The sequence below is a fragment of the Ovis aries genome, chromosome 5 (assembly GCF_016772045.2).
Source record: "Ovis aries strain OAR_USU_Benz2616 breed Rambouillet chromosome 5, ARS-UI_Ramb_v3.0, whole genome shotgun sequence".
NCBI classification, from domain to species: domain Eukaryota; kingdom Metazoa; phylum Chordata; class Mammalia; order Artiodactyla; family Bovidae; genus Ovis; species Ovis aries.
In genome coordinates, this window is record NC_056058.1 from 63,137,001 (window position 1) to 63,145,600 (window position 8,600).

Genomic DNA, 8,600 nt, shown 5'->3' on the forward strand with positions numbered 1-8,600 from the left:
TTCTATTAAGAAACAAGGGAGGAGCGGAAGTTGTGGGCAACTGGTAATTGCAACAAGTTCATCTTCACGTGAATTGCAGGAGTAAAATGCAATTCTGTGGTGGGTAAAACTGCAAGCCATGTTCCTTGATATTCACATGTGTGGACAACAAATGTCACCTGCTATATCCCTAAACAAAGGATGGTGCAGCCATCAAGCCATCAGCCACTGCAGCCTTCCACAGTTGCGTACCATAAGGGGATTCAGGATGGAGACTAACAGGATACTGGCCTTAGATAGGTAAGGTGCCTATCAAAGGGATGATTTCAGTGGCCCAGACTTGCATCTTTCCAGACATAGAGAAGTGTTAAGTTCACTAAATTGGGATATCTGGGTTTTCTTTAATTAACAGTAAGCTGCTGCAGTAACCTTTCTGCTTTTGTTGCAAAACCTCATGTACCTGGCTCCTCTGTTACTTCTTCAAAACAATCCCTCAGAGCTCTCTGGGAGCCTGGATCCTGGACTTTAGTCCTTGGTATAAAGTCCTCAGAGTCCACTGAATAAAACATAATTCTCAACTTTTAGGTTGTGGTGGTGGTGGTTTTTTTTTTTTTTCAGTCGACACATGCAAGAACAAAGCAAGAATCAGAAGCATTAAATCTTAGGTTAAATCATCAAGTCATCGCCTATATTAACTCCAGTTGGCTCAAACAGCAGACAGACAAGTTATGGGTTTCTGTTGGGGCATAATTGGCTTATCTTAACCTATTTATTCATGAACAGATATGTACTGGCCACCTGCTATGAGCAAGCAATCACAAAAATCCTAGGGGACACGCTTGACCTGTTGTTAAAAGAAAAGTAAGCTTGTGTGGCTGTGAGGAAAGACTGTCAGAGAAGCATACAGGGGCCGGGAATAAGGTTAAAATATTTCAAAGTTCATTTCTTAAGAGGAAATGCTAGCAGTACCTAATTTGGAAGAGGAGATTTAGCAATTTAGGGAGGAAAGTTTGATCATTCAATAGTACTATTCATTTTTGCCCTGGAGTTATCTGCAGCTGAAAAAATCCCAATTGTGCTAATTTTCTTTAAGGAATTAAACTCCTTCAGAGCTCCTTAAATTCCAATCATCTTCTTGAGTTTTCATGTTTTCACTGGAACCTATTGATTAGGAAATATATATGTAAATATACATATGTCGCTCCATCTGCCTGGATGATCATAGCTGCTGCCAGTGGGCCGCTGCTTCCTGACAGTTGGGAACACTGCTTTGCCTCCTGTTCAGCTGTGTGAAGAAGGAGGACTCAAGTGTCCTAAGTGACAATAAATCAGCCTTTGAGGGGGCCTCCTTACCAGAGAAGAGCCACCCTCTGGGAAAGTTTGTCCCTAAGCAGAAGGGAAGTTAATCAGGAAGAACTCCATCTGAGGGGTAGTTTTGCCATGTGAATTTCATTGCTCTTTCAGAAACTACAAGCAGGTGGCTCATGCTTGAGGCTGCTCTGCTCAAGGCCCTTGACCCTTTGAACACCTAAGGCCCTGCTTATTCAATTTTTCAACAAATGTTTGTTGCACACAAATGAGGGATATCATCATGAGCAAAATCAGAAGTGGTTCCTGCTCTTTGGGAACTAACAGCCTATGGGAAGACAGAACCTATTCAAATAGTCACATGTAGGGTTGTTTTAGTTGCTCGTCGTGTCTGACTCTGCGACCCTGTGGACTGTGGCCCACCAGGTTCCTCTGTTCATGGGATTTCCCAGGCAAAAAGTACTGAAGTGGATTGCCATTTCCTTCTCCAGGGGATCTTCCCAACCCAGGCATCTCACCTACGTCTACTGCTTGGCAGGCAGATTCTTTACCACTGAGTCACCTGGGAAGCCCCCATATGTAGGGTAGATAGTTAAAAACTGAGAGGTGTGCTAGAAAATGAGTCTCTGAGATCCTGGAACAAAGGAATCTGATCTAATCAGAGGTCAGAGAAGAATCCACTGAAGTGACGCTAGAAGCAGCAGGCATTGCTTGAGGGCTTATTATGTTTCCCTCCTGAGCCAGAGACTATGAATTTAAGACCTGATCCTACTTAGAAGGAATTTATAGACACCTTGACAAAGGAACCATCTGAAAGAGACAGTGTGGCATCAAGCACTAAGTGGATTAGCACTAGATAGGAAAAGGTGAAGCGTTAAAGATGAAAAGTGAGTGATAATAGAGGGTGGGCAATAATATGAAAGGGGTGAGATTTGAGGCAGACCAGAGAGGCTGAACAAGCCTTGGACAGGGAAGGAAAGGTGTTGATCTGGTCATGGAACTCAGAAATCTTCAATACTGTCCTAATTTCTTTTCAGTAAAAAAAAAAAAAATCTTGACTTCCCCATAATCTTCTGGGCTTCCCCAGTGGCTCAGCAGTAGAGAATCCACCTGTGATGCAGGAGACAAGAGTTTGATCCCTGGGTGGGGAAGATTCCGAGGAGAAGGGCATGGCAACCCACCCCAATGTTGTTGCCTGGAGAATCCCATGGACAGAGGAGCCTGCTGGGCTACAGTCTGTAGGGTCACAAAGAGTCAAACACGACTAAAGTGACTTAGCATGCATGCACATGATCTGCTCCCAGCGTGTCTTCCCAAGTCTTCCTTTTAAAGCCCTCTCCACTCTCTTGGAAATAAAATAACATTCTACCTTTTATATTTGCTCTTTTCCTTACTAGTTTATGAGCAACTTGAGAGATGACATCATGTATTAGTCACCTATCTTTATAGCCCTTTATTCCTTAGTATAACACCTTTCTTACAGATGGAGAAGGAAATGGCAACCCACTCCAGTACTCTTGCCTGGAGAATCCCATGGACAGAGGAGCTTGGTGGGCTACAGTCCACAGGTCGCAGAGTTGGACACGACTGAGCTACTTCACTTTCACTTTCACTTTTCTTACAGAAGAGACAGTAAATGTTTTGTCTAATGTAATTGGATGTTGGATGGCAGGGAGCAAAATTGTTGTGGTATGGTGTATGACCATATTGGTTAATGTGGGACTTAGGGGTAAGGGCTGGGGAGGTGTGGCTGCCCCTTCTCCAACAGCACTCTCTTGCTTGGAGACATCAGTGACGTTCTAGTTCTAAATACCATCATCACACTGGTGACTCCAATTTGATATTTCCACCTCTAAGTGCTCTCTTCCAGACTTGTGACTATAACACTTCCCTACTTGGCATCTCCAATTGGCCAGGCACCTCTAAAAGGCATCTCAAAATGTCCAAGACAGAATTTTTTATTCCCTGCCCTGATAACAAAAGAATATATTCGTTTCTATCCCCACCATCTTCCCTCAGTAAATAGCAACATCATCTAGTCATTTGCTCAAGCCCAAAATTGGTTTCCTCCTTGACCCAAATTCCCTTACTCTCAGTATTCAAGAGATCAGCAAGTTCTCTTGTTTAACTTCAGAAACCATATATCTAATCCATCCACTACCCTCTACTTCCTTTGACATTGATGGTGTCTGGTCCAGAACACCATCCTCTCTTGCCTGTACTATTTGATGTCCCCCACTCTTGTTCCCAGGTGATCCATCCATTCTCAACAGTTCAACCAGACTGAACTTTAAAAGCATAAATCATATGTTATCCTCGGCTTATATTCTATAGTGTCTCCCATCACTAGAAGAAAATTCTGAAAGACAGTCCATACTCCTCACTGTGGCCTTTAAGACTCCATATAAGCTGGCTCCTCAATTGTGTCCACACTCATCGCCCACCACACACCTCATTCTGCATCCCAGCCACCCTGACTTCCTTGCTGTTCCTTGAACATACCAAGCTTGCTTCCACTGCAGAACCTTTGGTCTTCTGCCTAGAATGCCTTCCTCCAGATGTTTCCTTCACTGGTTTCTTCTTGGCATTCAGACCTCAACAATGCCATCACCGTTTGAGAGAGGCTTCCCGGACCACACAATAGTAGGTGTCCCCAGGGCTGGGATTAGAGTCAGGGCTAAATAACTCTAATAAAACTTCTAGTTTTACCATAATGTTTGTCACTATTTGTCTTAGTCCATTTGGGCTACTGTGACAGAACCCCGTAGACTGAGTAGATCAAAATTACCTCTCATGGTTCTAGTGGCTGGGAAGTCCAAGATCAAGGTGCCAGCAGATCAAGTGTATGGTGAGAACCTGCTTCCTGGCTTGCAGATGGCTGTCTTCTTGTGTCCTCGTGTGGTGGAAACAGGTGAGAGAGCTCAGCATGGTCTCTTTTATAAGGACACTAATGTCATTCATGAGGGTCTACCCCCATGACCTAATTACTTCCCAAAGACCCCCCCCCCACTACCCCGTAATACTGTCACACTGGGGATTCGATTTCAACATACAAATTTGGAGGAACACAACTATTCCATCTATCACTCCATTAGATATTATTTATTTACTTACTCATTGTCTATTCCCCCTATCTACAGTATCAACTACATGAAAACAAGGACATTACCTTATTCCCTATTATCAGCAACTAAAACAGAGTTGGGTACCAAATTGACAATCACTAAAAATTTGTTGCATCACTGATGCAGGTGGATGGATGGATTTTGATTATATAAACTTAAATCATTTAGCATCTTTGCCTCACTTTACCTCCTTCCCTGATGCAGATGGAAGGTACTATACTACTTATCTCACCTGGAACACAAAGGACACGGTTAAGAAATGAGAAGGCTGAACGCTTTACCACTTATTATGAGAAAAATATTGGAGTATATGGGCAAGAAGCCATTTGAAAGTGGCAATGACAGGCTAATGGAGAAAGAAATTCATTTGTTCTATTACCCATGAACCTCCTGGGGAGTAAATAAGATGGGGGAAAATGAAATGTACCCATTTGTAATATAAAAATTCATAAACACAGCTTATGTTAATTCAGAGTAGAGTAACACTTTGTTTTGCTGGCATCAATAGGTATTTTGCTAAGTGTTTTGTTTTTCCAGATAGTTAATGTTCCCATTGTAAGAAGATTTTTTTTCAGTTTGACCGCTTTAATGGAAATAGTTTTCAAATGAATTTCATTGCCACTTTCTCTGGCAGCACACTGAGTAGAGTCTTTTGTCAATAACTTGGGAATATCATTATACGCTTGCATTATATGCTTGGGTATAAAATAGTGATAAACTATGAAATCACAGATGTGTACACCTTTTATATACATCCTGAGATCTTTTATGTATATTTCATTTTTTTTTCTTATTTACTTAATCAACAAGTAAGACACTAGTCCCTGCAGGCTGACCTCTAAGAACACTGCCCAGAGTGATAAACAAGAGAAATGTGGTTTCTGCCCTTGGAGCTCACAGGCTGCTGGGAAAGATTACAGTGACCCAGGAAGTACAAGGGTGACAAGAACCTCAAAAGCCTTCCCTGAGGCTTGGGAAACACCTCCCCAAAGAAATGGCCTTTAAGCTAATTCCTACAGACAAATTGCTCAGGGGAAGAATGTTCCAGGCAGGTGGAAAAGCATGTTCAGAAGATGTGAATGACAAAGTTGCATTTGAGCAGAAAGAATAGGATGAGCAAGTCTCCTGATAATGCCGTAGTGTAAGGAACCAGATTGAGGACCCCTCCTTCCATAAACTCAGGCTAGGAACCTGAGACTTTATTCTAAAAATTAATGGTTTTAAAGAGGGGAGTAACAAAATCAGCATTACCCTTCAAAATACATGTTAGAAAGAAATAACCTTTAAGCTCTATGCTTTTACACATATTTTTGGTTTAGAGAAAGTTAAATGGTGCCATATATATCAACCATCCACAAAGTATGGAATTGACAAGGGCCATAGGGACAGTGCAGAGTACATCATGAGAAACGCTGGGCTGGAAGAAGCACAAGCTGGAATCAAGATTGCCAGCAGAAATATCAATAACCTCAGATGTGCAGATGACACCACCCTTATGGCAGAAAGTGAAGAGGAACTAAAACCCTCTTGATGAAAGTGAAAGTGGAGAGTGAAAAAGTTGGCTTAAAGCTCAACATTCAGAAAATGAAGATCATGGCATCCAGGCCCATCACTTCATGGGAAATAGATGGGGAAACAGTGGAAACAGTGTCAGACTTTATTTTTGGCGGCTCCCAAAACACTGCAGATTGTGACTGCAGCCATGAAATTAAAAGACGCTTACTCCTTGGAAGGAAAGTTATGACCAACCTAGATAGCATATTCAAAAGCAGAGACATTACTTTGCCAACAAAGGTCCGTCTAGTCAAGGCTATGGTTTTTCATATGGTCATGCATGGATGTGAGAGTTGGACTGTGAAGAAAGCTGAGCGCTGAAGAACTGATGCTTTTGAACTGTGGTGTTGGAGAAGACTCTTGAGAGTCCCTTGGACTGCAAGGAGATCCAACCAGTCCATTCTGAAGGCGATCAACCCTGGGATTTCTTTGGAGAGAATGATGCTGAAGCTGAAACTCCATTATTTTGGCCACCTCATGCAAAGAGCTGACTCATTAGGAAAGACTCTGATGCTGGGAGGGGTTGGGGGCAGGAGGAGAGGGGGACGACAGAGGATGAGATTGCTGGATGGCATCACTGACTCGATGGACGTGAGTCTGAGTGAACTCCAGGAGTTGGTGATGGACAGGGAGGCCTGGCATGCTGCGATTCATGGGGTCGCAAAGAGTCGGACACGGCTAAGCAACTGAACTGAACTGAACTGATAGGGACAGTGCAAAAATTAAGAAGAGGATGTTCAGATTTGGGAAGTACAGGTTTCAGAAAGGAGCCTCGTTATTGGGGGCCTCTTACAATACACTACATGTAAGAGCCCAATTTAATTCAGTTCAACATTGTCTGCAACACTTTCCATATACCCACGAGTTAAAGGAAAGTTAAGGTGGGTGAACGTGTACTGCAAGCAGATGCCCAAGTTCAAGGCCCACCTCAGCCACTACCAGGATGGACCCTGGTGTAGGGACCCTTCTGCAAGTCTCTTCCCCCATGGACCTCAGCTTCCTCTCCTGCAGGATGAGATGATGCCTAAGCCAGCCCCTTTCCTGGAATGCTGAGATGCACATAGCTTAGCAGACAGGAGGCTCAATGCCGGGCTCCACTTGGACAGGTTACTTGACTTCTTTGAAAGCCAGTTTACCTATTTGTGAATCTTCTACTTCACAGATGGCTGTGAAGTGTAAAATGCCTGGCATAGACAATGCAATCGGGAGAAACAAAGATCACTCTGTAATTTTACAGCTTAATGTCTATTGACTCACATTAGCCCACTACAGCAGGAAAAAGAATTTGGAAATGAATGTTTCCTTCAGGAAAAAAAGTGGCCCCTTATGAATGAAGAACTCATGCTACATATTACATTTTTCTGTATCCTTTGGAGATTTAGTAACATTTTGGGAACCATCTTGCACCATCCATCTGTCCAACACTTGTGCTCTGGAATATCTTTCCTCTGTCAGCCTGGACACTCTGTTTTGAATGTGTTGTGACACTGGCCCTAGTCTGTCTATTCTGAGCGTCTCATTAAGCTGATGTTGCATGAATCAGTATAAATTCTGCTAAGAGCCAACATTTTCTTAGTTTCTGAGCATCAGTGCAGAAATGAGCTTGCATGGTTTCTTTGTGGTCTCTTTGTAAACCCCAAGGGTGTTACTAACAAGTCATATACTCTCTATTTTTATTATTATTTTTAAATAACTGGGTTTTAAATTAGTTTAATATATGCACATTGTTTAAAAATATGAAGAGTGAAGAAGGTTTTGAGGTTAAAATCTTTTTTGCTTTTTCTGGTCCTTAGTTATACTCCCCATATATAAACAGTATTTTATGCATTCTTCCAGAAATGTTTCCCCTCCCTCCCTTTCTGTATATACCCTATACGATTATCTTTATTTTATACAAATAAGACTATATCATCCTTCTTTCCCACCTTCCTTCCTTTGTGTATTTTTTATCATTGTATTTACTTTACACAAATGGGACTGTACTATTCAGACCTTACATCTGGGACATTTTTCCATGGGAATAGTTGTAGGTCTGCCTCATCCTTTTGAGTGGCTTTCTGGAATCCTATCAGCTGAATGTACCCTTTAACCAACCCCTGTTGTTGGGCATTTTAGATGTTTCCAGTCTTCTGCTCTTGCAAACATTTCAGTAACAACTATCTCTGGACATATCTCTTTGCACACTTGAGAAACTTTTTCTGTAACATAAGTTCTTATAAGTTTTAAAACCCAGAAGGACATCCTCCTGCATGTTCACCAAACCATCAGCTTGTCACTGCTAATGTCAGACCTCCAAAAAGAGCTCATTCTGAGGCTGGTGGCAGACTCAGGTACAATTAATATCTCGAAAGGTATTATCCACTCAGGTGGACACTCAGGTCCACTCAAGTGGACAACACAGATGCAATCAATATCTTGAAAGGTGTTGTCAATCTTTATTGTGAAGATAGGTAATAATGTAGCAAAGTGCCTGACGAATATCCAACATACCATTGTTAACTGATGAATGGTGGGTTTTAGTCATGTTTCCTTTATGCTTATGAACAACCAGTGGAGAATTTATCTCCAAGGCCTGAAGATAAGCATAACTAGAGTTAATGGATTGGTATAATACTAGCAAATTTTAGGTGGCAC